This window comes from Schistocerca cancellata, chromosome 5, assembly GCF_023864275.1.
Source record: "Schistocerca cancellata isolate TAMUIC-IGC-003103 chromosome 5, iqSchCanc2.1, whole genome shotgun sequence".
Lineage (NCBI taxonomy): Eukaryota > Metazoa > Arthropoda > Insecta > Orthoptera > Acrididae > Schistocerca > Schistocerca cancellata.
Genome location: NC_064630.1, coordinates 804,227,667 through 804,245,122, shown reverse-complemented (window position 1 = coordinate 804,245,122; position 17,456 = coordinate 804,227,667). Strand labels below are relative to the sequence as shown.

The window sequence follows — 17,456 nt, the reverse complement described above, 5'->3', positions numbered from 1 at the left end:
ACGCGTGCAGTTAACAGGTGTTCCGCGTGCACACAGGGGCAAGCTGGCCACCCGCTTATCTCCCATCCCCACCATACCTTCTGTCCGCTCCTTCCTCTGTAATGCGTTTTGTTTCCTAGCTTGCTTTATTGAGTGAATGAATAAGGTTAGTAGGAGTGCTTGAAAGAAATCATGGTTTGAAAGAGTACCTATTACCTACGATACGTTTTATTTAATTATCACAGGTGGAGTTTACAATACGTTTAATGTCTGGAACAAAATTTCTACATACAGACAAACACAAACAGTTACGTAAATTTTCATCACTGATGTTTGCTCTTAACCGAGACTTATTAATTCAGCAAATGGTTTTCCAGCTCTCGCTATATTAAGCGCAGTCTTATAACTTGCACATACCACTGGGCTATTATTATTGTCGTCCTGAAAACTTGAAAACAGTGCTCCATAAAATGTTAAATCAGTTAGATGAGAGACATGACGAGAGAAAGTCGCAGATCTCTCGTGACAACAGCAACTACGACAAATTCAAATGGCTCTGAACACTATGGGACTTAACTACTGTGGTCATCAGTCCCCTAGAACTTAGAACTACTTAAACCTAACTAACCTAAGGACATCACACACATCCATGCCCGAGGCAGGATTCGAACCTGCGACCATAGCGGTCGCGCGGTTCCAGACTGTAGTGCCTAGAACCGCTCGGCCACTCCGGCCGGCCAACTACGACAGATTCATCTGGTATCGTCAGATCGCTCTTCTTAAGCTCAGTCAATTGCCCATCCGCTCAGAATCCGACAATAAATTGTACTCGTCCTTGTGAAATTTATTATAATGGCCTTCACTACTAAACTTCCGTTGACCAGAATACTGCCACATATTAAACATTTCGAATTTTCACGTTTTTGCACCAGAATACTGCCACATATTAAACATTTCGAATTTTCACGTTTTTGCACAAAGAAAAAATAATTCTCCCACTACTTTTTAAAAGGTAGCAAATCTCCACTTCACCGTTTCTTGAAGTACAACGTTCACTACATAGTGCTCGCTTCGCATCAACGTCCGCAGCTTAGCCTGGCACTACACTGCCGCAACCTGCCAGCTGTCGCCACAGCCCCGGTCGACGCCTGCACGCGAGCAGCACACGTGCAGCGCTGTGCGCTCATGAGCCGCGTGCAACGTTTGCCCGCCCCTGTTCTAGACAGTTCGAGCGAATGATTTGACCACCGAGATCGGCGGACACGAATCCCATCGAAAAGTTATGGAACATAATCGGGAGGTCAGTTCGTGCACAAAACCTACACGCGGAACACTTTGACAATTATGAACGGCTGTAGACGCAGCATGGCTCAATATTTATGCAGGGGAATTCCAACGACCCTTTGGGTCGATGCCGCGTCGTGTCGCTGCACTTCGCCGGGTGGGAGGAGGTCCGGCACGATGCTGGGAGGTATCCCATGACTTTTCCCACCTCGTTGTACAGACGGAGTACGTCTTCCACTGTTGGTCTCCCTCAGAGCTGCTCATTCATGAGCTGCCGTTGAAAGAACACTGTACAATACAGCTACAAATGTGTGTCGATAGTAATCTCAGAGGATCTTCTCCAAAGCAATCAACTGACAATAACTTCAAGAACACATTCAAAATGTTACCCCCCGCCCTTAAATCACCAGTGCATATACGTTTTCTCAAGCACTCAGCTTTGTGATTCTGAATCGATGGAGCGTGGGATATGTGAAATTGGTAGTGTTTTCTTCCCATACCGTTATCAGATTTAATGATCAAATAATCACATGTGAATTGGTATTGTAGTAGCTATTCGTCAACGGTGGGTTATGATTTCAGTATTTATCAAGTAAATACATACTGTTTTTCGCCTTGTTTCACAATTTTATTATTGATGTTGCTGCACAAGCTAGGTTTCGGAGTATAAGCCCATTTTCAAGTACAGGACTATTACAAATGACTGAAGCGATTTCATAAATTCACTATAGCTCCATTCATTGACATATGGTCACGACACATTACAGATACGTAGAAAAACTCATAAAGTTTTGTTCGGCTGAAGCCCCACTTCAGGTTTCTGCCGTCAGAGCGCTCGAGAGCGCAGTGAGACAAAATGGTGACAGGAGCCGAGAAAGCGAATGTCGTGCTTGAAATGCACTCACATCAGTCAGTCATAACAGTGGAACGACACTTCAGGACGAAGTTCAACAAAGATCCACCAACTGCTAACTCCATTCGGCGATGGTATGCGCAATTTAAAGCTTCTGGATGCCTCTGTAAGGGGAAATCAACGGGTCGGCCTGCAGTGAGCGAAGAAACGGTTGAACGCGTGCGGGCAAGTTTCACGCGTAGCCCGCGGAAAATTGGCTCATGCCAGAACTGGAGACCGACAGCGCCGACTTCATCTTTCAACAGGATGGTGCTCCACCGCACTTCCATCATGATGTTCGGCATTTCTTAAACAGGAGATTGGAAAACCGATGGATCGGTCGTGGTGGCGATCATGATCAGCAATTCATGTCATGGCCTCCACGCTCTCCCGACTTAACCCCATGCGATTTCTTTCTGTGGGGTTATGTGAAAGATTCAGTGTTTAAACCTCCTCTACCAAGAAACGTGCCAGAACTGCGAGCTCGCATCAACGATGCTTTCGAACTCATTGATGGGGACATGCTGCGCCGGGTGTGGGAGGAACTTGATTATCGGCTTGGTGTCTGCCGAATCACTAAAGGGGCACATATCGAACATTTGTGAATGCCTATAAAAACTTTTTGAGTTTTTGTATGTGTGTGCAAAGCATTGTGAAAATATCTCAAATAATAAAGTAATTGTAGAGCTGTGAAATCGCTTCAATCATTTGTAATAACCCTGTACATTACTGATTATCAAATATGATAACGCACAGTTAAACATGATCTACATCTACATCTATATCGACATGGATACTCTAAAAATCACATTTAAGTGCCTGGAAGGGGGTTCATCGAACCACCTTCACAATTCTCTATTATTCCAATCTCGTATAGCGCGCAGGAAGAATGAACACCTATATCTTTCCGTACGAGCTCTGATTTCCCTTATTTTATCTTTGTGATCCTTCCTCCGTATGTAATTCGGTGTCAACAAAATATTTTCGCATTCGGTGGAGAAAGTTGGTGTTTGGCATTTCGTGAGAAGATTCCCTGGCAACGAAAAAACGCCTTTCTTTTAATGTCCATCCCAAATCCTGTATTATTTCTGTGACACTCTCTCCGATATTTCGCCATAATACAAAACTTGCTGGCTTTCTCTGAACTCTTTCGATGTACTCAGTCACTCCTATCTGGGAAGGACCCCACACCGCGCAACAGCATTCTAAAAGAGGACGGACAAGCGTAATGTAGGCAGTCTCCTTAGGCTCTGTTACATTTTCCAAGTGTCCTGCCAGTGGTGACAAGGCAAAGACAACCATCTCAACTTGTTAAGGTATCGATCCATAGCTTAATGTGCAGTTACGTCAGTGACCATTTTTTTAACAAATTACGTACATTATTACACATTCAGCAATTACACTACAATGACCAGACTAAAGTTATGCATCACCAAGGGCTTTTTCACTCCGAAGGACTGGGACCGAAAGTTTTGCTTCTATCCTGGGTTTTGATCTCATGTAAAAGAGGTGAATAATTGAACTGGGTTTGCTCATTCAATAATACGTGCGGGGACATACAGATCTGTCTTTTAATTTCGAATATTTCTAATTGGTTCAGTTTGGCCCCCTTTGTCTCTGTGTGTAGGACTTGTACATCTATTGTGTGTATGTGGTTATTCTTTAGGCAACGGCTGAACCAGGCTTCTTCAATCTCCAGCTTCTGTGGTGTTCTTTAAACCTGGAGCAGATTGACCTGCCCGTCTGTCCAAAGGAGCAAGACTGATACTCACGACATGTGATTTTATGAAAGCCACTTTTTGCGATAGCTTGTTGTTTATCTTTTGCATTGAACAAGAAACTGCCTATTGTCTGAGTGTCATAGACTTCAAGTCGCAGAAGGAAGCGAAATAGGTTGGCTGAAAAACGACAAACACACTTTGCTGCTGCGGATCATATTCAAATTTCGTCGAATCATTTTGCCGGCCGCGGTGGTCTCGCGGTTCTAGGCGCGTAGTCCGGAACCGCGCGACTGCTACGGTCGCAGGTTCGAATCCTGCCTCGGGCATGGATGTGTGTGATGTCCTTAGGTTAGTTAGGTTTAAGTAGTTCTAAGTTCTAGGGGACTGATGACCACAGCAGTTAAGTTCCATAGTGCTCAGAACCATTTGAATCGTCGAATCATTTTGAACGATCGCTGGTGGTTCTAACCTGTACACGATAGCAAAAACTGGGTTCACGCTGCATCCTAAAGGGGTGAGATCACGTTCCATGGGGTTGCAATCCGTGATGTCCGTCCAGAAGTGTTGATCGCCCAGGAGGCGTCAAGAGTGGCAACGTTGTCAAGATCGACGTCTTGTTGCTTATTGCACTGCGAACTCCTTGTTTTCGACCGCTAAATGTCTGGGAATCGACGCCCCACAGAAAGAGGTGGTTCCATTGACGCACTTTGTGCCACCCTCTGATGCCTTTTAATGTCGATTCTGAGTGCCAGAGTGTCTGAAATGTTTTCCTCGGCGCCCATAAGAAAACCAAATGATTTAGACGCTGTGCGTTGCGGTTCTGACCTCCATCGCGGCAGCGTCAGAAAAAGGGGTGAAATGTGGGTAAGAGCAAGTGTGACGACCCTTCCACCGTGTGACACGCCCACGACGGTGTTGGACTGAATTGTGCTGAAATTTGGTGGCAATGTGACATCATTAACCTATCTTACACGTTATATGAACGTCTGAGCTGTGGCCTTTTTTTTCTCATGTATCGACGCTTTGCTGTCTTAAGCGTCGTCGAGCCAGAGGGAGACGTCGCAGGGCGTCACACTTTTGCACCATTACAGAGGAAAGTTGTATCTACCTCTGAGACAAGTTTCAAACTTGTGTGTTCCAGTGGGAGACAATTCTTTAACTCTGTTGACCAATGCAGTTCCAGGTAGGCAAATTAAAAAAATCTACATTTTATGTTTTTATATCTATAATACGAAAACAATCACGAACCTTCTATAATACAGGGTGATTCAAAAAGAATACCACAACTTTAGGAATTTAAAACTCTGCAACGACAAAAGGCAGAGCTAAGCACTATCTGTCGGCGAATTAAGGGAACTATAAAGTTTCATTTATTTGTACATTTGTTCGCTTGAGCGCTGTTGACTAGGCGTCAGCGTCAGTTGATGCTAAGATGGCGACCGCTCAACAGAAAGCTTTTTGTGTTATTGAGTACGGCAGAAGTGAATCGACGACAGTTGTTCAGCGTACATTTCGAACGAAGTATGGTGTTAAACCTCCTCATAGGTGGTGTATTAAACGTTGGTGTAAACAGTTTACAGAGAATGGGTGTTTGTGCAAAGGGAAAAGTTCTGGACGGCCGAGAACGAGTGATGAAAATGTAGCACGCATCCAGCAAGCATTTGTTCGCAGCCCAGGAAAATCGACTCGCAGAGCTAGCAGAGAGCTGCAAATTCCACAATCAACTGTATGGAGAGTCCTACGAAAAAGGTTAGTTATGAAACCTTATCGTCTGAAATTGGTTCAAGCACTGTCTGCAGCTGCACTTTATCACTGGCCTCCAAGAAGCCCTGATCTTACCCCCTGCGATTTTTTCTTATGGGGGTATGTTAAGGATATGGTGTTTCGGCCACCTCTCCCAGCCACCATTGATGATTTGAAACGAGAAATAACAGCAGCTATCCAAACTGCTACGCCTGATATGCTACAGAGAGTGTGGAACGAGTTGGAGTATCGGGTTGATATTGCTCGAGTGTCTGGAGGGGGCCATATTGAACATCTCTGAACTTGTTTTTGAGTGAAAAAAAACCTTTTTAAATACTCTTTGTAATGATGTATAACAGAAGGTTATATTATGTTTCTTTCATTAAATACACATTTTTAAAGTTGTGGTATTCTTTTTGAATCACCCTGTACTTTTGAGGAAATAAAAGAAGGCCCACTGAAAGTGGCACGTGAGTTATGAAATATGTTTTACACTAGGTTTTTATAGCGTATTATGAACAGCGGAGTTGATGGCGCACAGTGGATATCTGAGTATGAGAAATCCGGTGCACTTCAGTATGCCCTTGCACGAAGCAACGGAGATCGGATATGACGACGGATATGAAACATTAGTTCCAAATGGAACGGGCCCCACAACATGAAATGCCCTTCTGCGCGCGACCATATGCCTTTATGCTGGACAATAAAGCAGACGGATCTACTAGAGCTCGTCCGCGCATCAGACAAATCCCTATGCAGCCGGCGGCAACCGCGCGTACGTTCTCTCGCGCATCCGCTGATCCCAGCACAGCCATACAATCTGGTCAGAGGGGCCTAATTGACAGCCGATGCGGCGATTCGGTCCGACGGGCCCGTACAGACCAGTAAAGTGTGTCCTGCGCTCCCAAACTCAGTTAGTTGAGCGAACTCGCGTCGATTGAAACGTAAAGGCACGCCGAGCGACCGGCAGCTCATCACGGGCGCAAGCCGAGCCCCGCTCGCAGTTACTCTGGCCACCGCTGTAATCAGCCGACCGCCTGCTTACCGCCTCTTTACTCAGTCTGGCAGCCGCCCAGCCATTCCTTTGCATTACGTGTTTACTTACCTTTGCTACTTGGTGCACTCTAGCAACTACGTAGAATGAGAGGTATTGTATTGAAGGCCGATAAGTAAGAATCTGGTTATGGTGGTGGACGACCACTGACTCCCTCCCCCAACCCGATACTTTATAGAACGAAAATCTTATGTGGAGAACAATCACGCTTCTCGATGTTTACAAATTTATATATCCGGAAGTATGTGTAGTGTAATGATATAATTTCTCGGGTATGTTCAGCGGTGTTTATAGGTACTGTCTGCAAAATCCTTTGCCGATTGAGTTAGCAGTAAAGAATTAATAAATTATAATGTCGTGCCTGACTCTGGATTTTTACTGCTTGAACGAAAAAACTGTATTAAGCCATAAAATTATTACCTTTTTTCACTATTTTGTGGCCTGAGATCAGTTAGGAAAAACACCGAAAAAGTTTAGAATTGTGCGCAGAATTTGTTGGAAATCGCTAAATCTCAGATACTCTCCTACTCTCACTCTTAAATACTCTCACTCTCACCCTTAAATACTGGGTTAATCATCATCACCAAAAGTATTCCCTTCCAGCGAGAAGGGTGGGAATTGTGTGAACGATATACCTCCATTGATTTCTGTCCTGACATACCTTTTCTCTCTCCATTGCATCCCTCATTATTCCTCTCCTCTTGAGATCTTCATTAATCTGCTCTACCCATCTCATCTATGCCACCCAGTCGATCTTTTTCCTGGTACTTCCATCTGAAAATACTGCCGTGGAGTTCGAGTCGGCTGCATTCGCTTCACTTGACGTAACAACTTCACTTCGCAGGACTTATTCTTTCCTCGGTAGTCAAAGTTAAAGATATTGGTTCCTGACTCCCTCCCGGTTTTTTTGTAGAGCTCACCGAAGGAACTTCATTTCATACGCTTATATTTGACTCTCTTCTCTCTTTATTTGTGAGACACGTCTCCAGACTATACGTCATGAACGGCAGGAGACAGGTTCCATGATCTGTTTAGATCTTACAGGGACTCCCTTGTCCCAGATTGGGTTTCGTACTTCATGGAAGCAGCTGGATCCTTTTGCTACGCTGTTTAAAGCATCTAGTTTGTCACTTCAACCATTTAATATGAGAGTGCCCGCATAACAGAAACCTTCCACACCTTCTCTCCTTCCAGAATGCTGTAGGTGTCCCACTCACCTTCATTATCACAGTCTCATTGTTACTCTTCGTCAGCTTGAATTGTTTAAATTTTTTATTCCATTAATCTAGTCTCCCCTGAACCTCTGTTTCCGTGTCTTTGCATATGAAGATGTCATCAGAAAAAGCAAAAGCACTGAGATCTTAACGTTCTGCTTCCTTTATTTCTTTCATCAATGTGTCCGTAAGAGTAATGAAGAGTAAAGGCGAAGCCGGCCGGTGTGGCCGTGCGGTTCTAAGCGCGTCAGTTTGGAAGCGCGTGACCGCTACAGTCGCAGGTTCGAATCCTGCCTCGGGCATGGATGTGTGTGATGTCCTTAGGTTAGTTAGGTTTAAGTAGTTCTAAGTTCTAGGGGACTGATGACCTCAGCAGTTAAGTCCCATAGTGCTCAGAGCCATTTAGTAAAGGCGAAAGCGAAATGCCTTGCTTTGTCTAAAACCGCAGCATATAGCATTTGTTGATATAACTATGAATTTGATTGCATCATCACTTTTATCCAAGATACGCTGCAAAAAGCTGTAAATCAAGCGTTCGTATTACCGGTAGTTACTTGTACTTACGTGTGCTTTTATATCATCTTGACAAATATTTACTTTTTAACAGAATTTCATTGAAATTGATGTGTTCACCGCTGGTGGGCGCAAGAAAGCAACCTAGGTATACGGGACAGACAAATTTTTCTGAACACAATCTCCAGAGAAACATTCTCCACAATGAAACAAATGAAATGATGGTACACAATAAGTGAAACAAAACGTATTCTAATCCTTCAGCAAGTGAAATAAAAGAAATGATGAATCGTAAGCAACGGAGCCACTTAGACTTCCAGAATCACCAAGTGAATAAATAAATTCTGTGAGGGTTCAACTCCATCCTCGGGCTCGGGCTTCAAAGAGGATGGCATCCAGACATACGAAAACAAGGCAAGAACTCAGAAGTTCGTGTGATTTGTAAAGTGGGTTAATGATGTTACATTGGCGCTAGATTTCAGCACAGTTCTTCCCAGGGGCACCGTAGAAGTCGTCACAGCCCCTCTTACCCACATCTCACTCGTTCTTTTGATGCCCCTGCAGTGGAGGTCAGAACTGCGACGCCCAGCGTTGAAGACAAGCAGTTCTCTTATGATGAACAAGAAAACATTTCAGACGCACTGCTGTTCAGAATCGGTAAGAGAAGGCCGTATGGGGTGGCATAAAGGGCATCTATGAAACCACCCATTTCCTTGAGACGTTGGTTCCGACGTATGTCGCGGTCCGAAACGATAGTTTACAGTGCAGTGAGGAAAAGAACGACTTTCTGTTTAGCCATCGGCACTGTTAACTCTTCGTGGGCTATTCAAAACGTCACGGAGCTGAGCCCTATTGAACATGATGACACCCCTTTGGAGTCCACAGTTTCTACCCCAGTGTACCATGGATCGTTCAAAACCATTCGACGTTGACCGAATGTGATACGAAGCAGCAACGGTCCTCATGATTTTTCAGTGGCCCCGTTTCACGCTCACCTGCGGCGTGATCACAAGCAGTCCGACATTAATACATGCATAAAGAAAACGCCAAAGGGTCCCTCCAAGGCACTCAAGTTCACCAAAACCCTCGATAGCACCCGTCCATGTATATTGAGTATTTTAAAATGGTAAAACGTAAATATCGTGTGATTAGGGCCTCCCGTCGGGTAGACGGTTCGCCGGGTCCAAGTCTTACGATTTCACGCCACTATGGTGACTTGCGCGTCGATGGGGATGAAATGATGGTGATTAGGACAGCAAAAAAGTGGCTCTGAGCACTATGGGACTTAACTTCTGAGGTCATCAGACCCCTTGAACTTAGAACTACTTCAACCTAACTAACCTAAGAACATCACACACATCCATGCCCGAGGCAGGATTCGAACTTGCGACCGTAGCGGTTGCGCGGTTCCAGACTGTAGCGCCTAGAACCGCTCGGCCACCCCAGCTGGCGATTAGGACAGCACAACACTCAATCCCTGAGCGGAGAAAATCTCCCACCCAGCCGGGAATCGAACCCAGGACCTTAGAATTGTCGCGCTGACAACTCAGCTACCGGGGGCCGAGTTTAAAATAGTGCCTTTACATAGATAACCTGCGAAATACTCCTAGGAGCCTGCAGGGAAGCAACTGGAGGTATGTCAAGAGGTTTCCTACCCCACAGGTGCCTCAGACCACAGTTTTCTCTGTAGAGGTACGTTTCTAATATTCTCAATAAAGATGGACAGATGCGAACGAGGGTTTTGTCGAGGTCGTGGGACCTTAAAGGGATCCTTTGCCATTTTATTCACATGTGTGTCAATGGCGTTCCCTACATGAACATGCCGGCCGGAGTGGCCGAGCGGTTCTAGGCGCTACAGTCTGGAGCCGCGCGACCGCTACAGTCGCAGGTTCGAATCCTGCCTCGGGCGTGGATGTGTGTGTTGTCCTTAGGTTAGTTAGGTTTAAGTAGTTCTAAGTTCTAGGGGACTGATGACCACAGCAGTTAAGTCCCATAGTGCTCAGAGCCTTTTTTTGAACCTACATGATCATACCACAGGAAGGCGTGAAACAGGAGCACTGAAAAGGCATAAGGATCGTTTGTTGCTTCAGATGTCATTCATATTTTCTCGAATAGTTTTGAACGGTCGCTAGTGGTTCCTCCCTGTACAACAGAGCAAAAATGGTGGCTTCATTCAAATGGAAAAACAAACACTGGTCATGAACTTAGGAATTACAACTTGCTGTAGGTTCCTGCCAAACATAATCGAGAGGGTGTTTTGAACATTTCGTGTAAGATGTAATGCTGGTACGTTCTGTTTTTATGTGTTTTCCATAATTAATGAGATTATGAAGAGAAGTAGGAAACGAATTCTGGCATGGAAATAAACCGTTTCTGGATTCATGCCAATATGTGTGAGGACTGTTTCCTGAAAGTTTTCCCGTACTTTTCTGTTACACTCAGCAGATGTTGATATATCATTTGTAATATTACAAAAATGTGTTGCAGATTTCACTAGAGGCAGGGCATCAATGGGAGGGGTCATATGTCTAACCTTATTGTTGTGCAGTTTCTGAAAAAATACCCATTTCTTTTAGTTCCTAACAAGTTACAGGAAACAAAGTGTACATCTGCATCTACATCGTACTCCGCAAATCACCTAATGATGTGTGGGTGTTCCATTACCAAATGGCTCGTGGGAAGAATGACTATCGGTAAGCCTCTGTATTGGCTCTAATTTCCCAAATTTTCTCTTTGTGGTCATTACGCGAGATTTATGTATGAAGAAGTAATATGATGTCTGCCTCTTCCTGGAAAGTGCTCTCACGAAATTTCCGTAGTAAACCTCTCTGTGATGCACAACGCCTCTCTTGCAACGTCTGCCAATGGGGTTTGTTGAGCATCTCTGTAACGCTCTCGCGACTGCTAAACGACACCGTGACGAAACGCGCCGCTCTTTGTTGGATCTTCTCTGTCTCTTGTATCAGTCCCTCCTCGTAAAGATCCCATATTGATGAACAGTACTGAAGAATTGGTCGAACAAGAGCCATATAAGACACTTCCTTTGTGGATGAATTACATTTCCTTCAGATTCTTCCTATTAATCTCAATCTGGCAATTTGCTTCTCCTGCTGTTCGTTTTATGTGATCATTTACCTTAAGTTGTCTCTGAATAGCCACTCCTAGATATTTTAGGGCAGATACTATTTCCTGAAATTTCTCGACCAAGTTGTACTTGTACAGTAGTGCTTTCTCTTCGTATGTATGCGCAGTATGTTACATTTATTTCCGTTCAGTGTCAACTGCCAGAGTTTGCACCATCTATCAATTCTCTGCACGTCATTCTGCGAATCGATACGGTCTTCTGGCGGTAGTTACATTTTTATAGACAATCGCATCATCTGTGAACAATCTTAAGGAGCATGCGAAACTTTCTAATAGGTCATTTACATACATACGGTCCTATCACACTTCCCTGGGGTAATCTGAAAATTACCTTGTTTCGGTAGTTGGCGCGAGGTTTTTCGGTTATTCTTGTGTTTCCTCCTTTTAGGCTCTGTGAAGGGGTAAACACTATAGCCCACAGTAGAGTGGCGTCTTGCGGGTGCTGTGGCTTGCGTCAGCGCCGTGCCTGCAGGTAGTCCAGTCCCCAAGTCACGTGACGCCAGCTCCGCAGCACTCGGCCGGACGCAGGCTGTTAGCGCAGAGATGCCGCCACTAATGGCTGCCGGTTTTAGTGGTCTCCGTCATTACGCCAACGCCGCGGGCTCCGCCATTCTCGTCGCCTGCTTTCATCTTCTCACTTTGCTCCGACCCATACTCCAGCGCTAACTGAGAAGTTCACTTTTATGCTGCAGCGATAAATGCCTTTTATATACTCCGGAAGTTCGTAATTACGACCAGAGGTAATCCATTAAAAGCTGGTCTCTGAAAGCGTTCGCTGGGGTACACAGGGAACCAGGTGTGAAACAAACAGGCGGAACCGGGGGGAGGGGACCGAATCGATGAAAGCGGGGAAAGAGAGCTGAATTACTCTGACGCCGGGCTTTGAACTGGATTATCGCGTACTTCATCCAGCGTTCACGTCTCGTTCGGTAGTCGTTTCGCGAGAATACGGCTCATTGGTCAAAGCATTACGGCGGCCGCTCCCAGAACTTAAAAAAAAAAATTCTCCGCTTTATGCCGCGACTGTTTGTCTTTAAAAATTAAATTGGCCTCCTTTTGTACCCGTTGTGCAAAAGTTCGATTTTGGAAAATGTCAGCTTTTGAAGCCATGGTCATGGACTTGATCGTCTGATAAACTATTTTTCGACTAAAGCATCAAGTAAGTTGACTGACAGACTTTTAAACCGCACTGTGAACAGACCAGTCTCGCGGTCCTGGTGGAAAAGCGCCTGCTTGTAAATCTAAAGGAAGCGGGATCGAATGCCGGCAGGACCATGGAGTATATTATTCATCACTGCTCAATAAACTGAAAGTTCACCTGCAACCACACGTGGTTCGAATTACACATTGAAGAGTAGATCCCCTCACCACTATTAGAGATAAGCAAGTCGTCGTCAATTGGAAGAACTGCATCAGCCAATCGAGCTACACGAAATGTAATATTACAAGCGCATACAGAAATTTCTGTTAAACTTTTTTTTAAAAAAAAAGAAAAAAAGAAAAAAAACATGTTCATCGCATTATGAGGCGCGTTGGATGTAAAAGCGTTTGAATTACTGCATTTACTGCAAGAAATTTACAAGCTCAGTTTGGAGGGCATAGGTCCTCGAAAGTTTCAGTATCCATTTCATTCCTTCGGACATCGTGACAATCTACAGTTCTCCCACAATCTTGATAAAAAGTACATTTTCGTCGATAAAAGTGTCCTACCAAAGATTGTCAGTATAATGAACTATATACTACACTAAACTAAACTCCGTCCGAACAGGCCTTGGAAGGCCCAACGGTACCAACCGGCTGCCGTGTCATCCTCAGTCCTCAGGCGTCATTGGTTCAAACGGCTCTGAGCACTATGGGACACAACTGCTGTGGTCATAAGTCCCCTAGGACTTAGAACTACTTAAACCTAACTAACCTAAGGACAGCACACAACACCCAGCCATCACGAGGCAGAGAAAATCCCTGACCCCGCCGGGAATCGAACCCGGGAGCCCGGGCGTGGGAAGCGAGAACGCTACCGCACGACCACGAGATGCGGGCAGGCGTCATTGGATGCGGATATGGATAGGCATGTGGTCAGCACACCGCTCTCCCGGCCGTATGTCAGTTTCCGAGACCGGAACCGCTGCTTCTCAATCAAGTAGCTCCTCAGTTTGCCTCACAAGAGCCGAGTGCACTCCGCTTGCCAACAGCGCCCGGCAGATCGGATGGTCACCCATCCAAGTGCTAGCCCAGTCCGACAGTGCTTAACTTCGGTGATCTGACGGGAACCGGTGTTACCACTGCGGCAAATCCGTTCGCAATTAACTATACACGTGCGCCTAATTCAACTAATGTGGTGACAGTAGACGTGTAACGGTTTCCTCATGCATCTTACGTATTAATTTCCGTGTTACGATATGAGTAAGGCTTATAGATATGGCTCAAATGGCTCTGAGCACTATGACATTCAACATCTGAGGTCATCAGTCCCCCTAGACTTAGAACTACTGAAACCTAAGGTCATCACACACATCCATGCTCGAGGCAGGATTCAAACCTGCGACCGTAGCAGCAGCGCGGTTCCGGGCGAGAGCGCCTAGAACCGCTCGGCCACCGCGGCCGGCTCTTATAGATTTAATGTCCATGACAGATATAAATGTTTCCTTCAAAAGTGATTCAACAAGCGTACACACCATACGCTCCGGACACCTACGTCTACATCTGTCTCATCCACATCACTACTCACCAATTAACTCTTAAGCGCCTGTCTGACGGTTCTTCAAACCACTTTCAATATGTTTCTTTACCGTTCCACTCTTTAACAGTGCGTGGGAAAAATCAACACTTTTTTTTTGGATGAGCTCTGATTTCTCTTACTTTATTACGATGATCATTTCTTCTTATGTAGGTTGGCGACAGTAAAATATTTTCACCTTCAAAGGGGAAAATTGATGGTTAAAATTTCGTGCGAAAACCTCACCGCAATGCAAAACGCATTTGTTTAAACGAATTCCACCACAAGTCGCTTATCATATTCGTGACACTTTCTCCCTAGTTTCGCAATAATACAAAACGAGATGGCCATTTTTGGAATTTTCCAACGACCTCCATCAATCCGATTTGCTAAGGCTCCATACAGCAGAGTAGTACTCTAGCAGAGGAGGAACAAGTGTTCTGCCAATAAAACGCAGTCTTTGGTTTCCCTTCCCCACAACATTGTCTATGTGATTGTTCCAGTCTAAATTGTTTGTAACTGTCGTTCCTTGCAATTTACTTGAATTCACAGTCTGAATTTTTGTGATTCATCGTGTATTCTAAATTTAACGGATTTCCATTAGTACACATGTGGATAACGTCACAATTTTCCCTACTCAGAGACAATAGTCACTTTTCTCACCACATAGACAAGGTTTCTAACTGATTTTGCAGTAGGTTTTAATCTTCGCATGACCTTACTAGACGCTTAAACGACATTCTTGCGAGTAATGCGTGTGAGTCGAGTGAAGTATCGTCCCCCGCGCGTGTTTGAATCGGACGCCAACTGTATCAGCGCGGGCCGGCCGCTGGAAACCTTCTACGTCTACATCTACATCTACATCTACATCTAGATGATTGCTCTGCAATTCACATTTAAGTGCTTGGCAGAGGGTTAATCGAACCACAATCATACTATCTCTCTACCATTCCACTCCCGAATAGCGCGCGGGAAAAACGAACACTGAAACCTTTCTGTTCGAGCTCTGATTTCTCTTATTTTATTTTCATGATCAGTCCTACCTATGTAGGTTGAGGTCGACAAAATATTTTCGCATTCGGAAGAGGAAGTTGGTGACTGAAATTTCGTAAATAGATCTCGCCGCGACGAAAAACGTCTTTGCTTTAATGACTTCCATCCCAACTCGAGTATCATATCTGCCACACTCTCTTCTGTGGGAGGCGGGCGCCCAGTGAGGACTCTGCCATGCCGTCTGCCGGCGACTCACGCATATGTTTTGCTCCGTATTTGGGTTACTTTGGACGTGTCTCGTGTACTATTTATTTACAATAACATCATCATATGCAAACGATCTATGAGGGCTGCTCAGCAGAATAAGGTTCAAATGGTTCAAATGGCTCTGAGCACTATGGGACTAAACATCTGTGGTCATCAGTCCCCTAGAACTTACAACTACTTAAACCTAACTAACCTAAGGACATCACACATATCCATGCCCGAGGCAGGATTCGAACCTTCGACCGTATACAGTCGCGCGGTTCCGGACTGAGCGCCTAGAACCGCTAGACCACCGCGGCCGGCAGCAGAATAAGGGGACGGCATCCTAACCACGAAAAACACGGCCATAAAATAACACCACGTCCTCCATACCTTACTACCTTGGTACTACACGGGATGGTAGGTAAAGTTTTTCAGGTATTCACCAACCCCAAACCCTTCCATCGGACTGACGCAGGCTATAGCGTGATTCATCACTCCAAACCTCTCGTTTCTGGTCATCCTCCGTCCAGTGGCGTATTCACACCACCTCAAGCGTCGCTTAGCATTGACCATAGGAGTGTGTGGCTGATGATGAGCCGCTCGACAATAGGCTCATTTCCTTTGTTAAAAATATGGTCGTATTGTTGTTATTCTAGCTGATTATAACATTTAATTAGCTTTTACTGTCAATATTATAACAATATATCTATTATTTTAATGTAAAACTTCCTGGCAGATTAAAATTGTGTGCCCGACCGAGACTCGAACTCGGGACCTTTGCCTTTCGCGGGCAAGTGCTCTACCATCTGAGCTACCGAAGCACGACTCACGCCCGGTCATCACAGCTTTAATTCTGCCAGTATCTCGTCTCCTACCTTCCAAACTTTACAGAAGCTCTCCTGCGAACCTTGCAGAACTAGCACTCCTGAAAGAACGGATATTGCAGAGACATGGCTTAGCCACAGCCTGGGGGATGTTTCCTGAATGAGATTTTCACTCTGCAGCGGAGTGTGCGCTGATATGAAACTTCCTGGCAGATTAAAACTGTGTGCCCGACCGAGACTCGAACTCGGAACCTTTGCCTATCGCGGGCAAGTGCTCTACCATCTGAGCTACCGAAGCACGACTCGAAGCGCCAGCACATTTCAGTCGTCGTGTGCGTCGATTCTTGGACCGACGGTTCCCAGAAACGTGGATTGGCAGAGGTGGTGCTGTACCATGGCCTGCTCGATCCCCAGATATGTCCCCTCTGGATATTTTTGTTTGGGTATAGATGCACAACCTTGTTTACGCAACTCCTGTTGCATCAGAAGGGGATCTGGTTGCCCGGATAGTAGCAGCAGCAGGGACAATTCAGGATACTCATGGGGTTTTGCCCGTGTCAGACAGAACATGATCAGACGGTGTAGCTTTTGTTTGCGTGACAATGGAGGCATTTTTGAAAATCTGCTGTAATTGAAATTGGGTTGTGTTAATGTGTTGTCTCTTGGTCATAAAAAAATGGAAAAGTGTTTGTTGGTGTAATTAATTTGCTGCCACAGAAATCTTCCTCTACCAGTTTAAATACTCCTCATAGGAAAAAATGACATTAGGGGAAAATATTTGTTTGGATGTCTCCTACAACCTCCCAGAGTTTGTCGGTTTAAATACTTTTCACCCTGTAGAAGGGGATTAACTATTCCGAGACCCACAGTATCAAGACTGTTCCGAGAATACCAAATTTCAGGCATACATCCGTAAAGTCAGTGCGGAGAAATTTGGTTTTAATGGGTTGTGGTGGCAGACGACTGACATGAGTGTCGTTGCTAACTGCACGACATCTCCTGCAGCGCCTCTCCTGGACCCGTGACAACATCGCTGGATCCTAGACGACTCGAAAACGGTGGCCTGGTCGGATGACTCTTGCTTTCAGCTGCTAAGAGCTAATGGTAGCATTCGAGTATGGCGCGGGCCC

The 17,456-nt window shown here is 45.2% G+C and overlaps 1 protein-coding gene and 1 pseudogene across 1 annotated transcript in view; one reads left to right on the top strand and one right to left on the bottom strand.

The window, feature by feature from the left end:
- Window positions 1-17,456, top strand: part of LOC126187578 (discoidin domain-containing receptor tyrosine kinase B-like) — a 435,420-nt gene that overhangs the window by 78,891 nt on the left and 339,073 nt on the right. The window lies entirely within an intron of this gene.
- Window positions 13,728-13,845, bottom strand: LOC126189253 (5S ribosomal RNA; annotated as a pseudogene).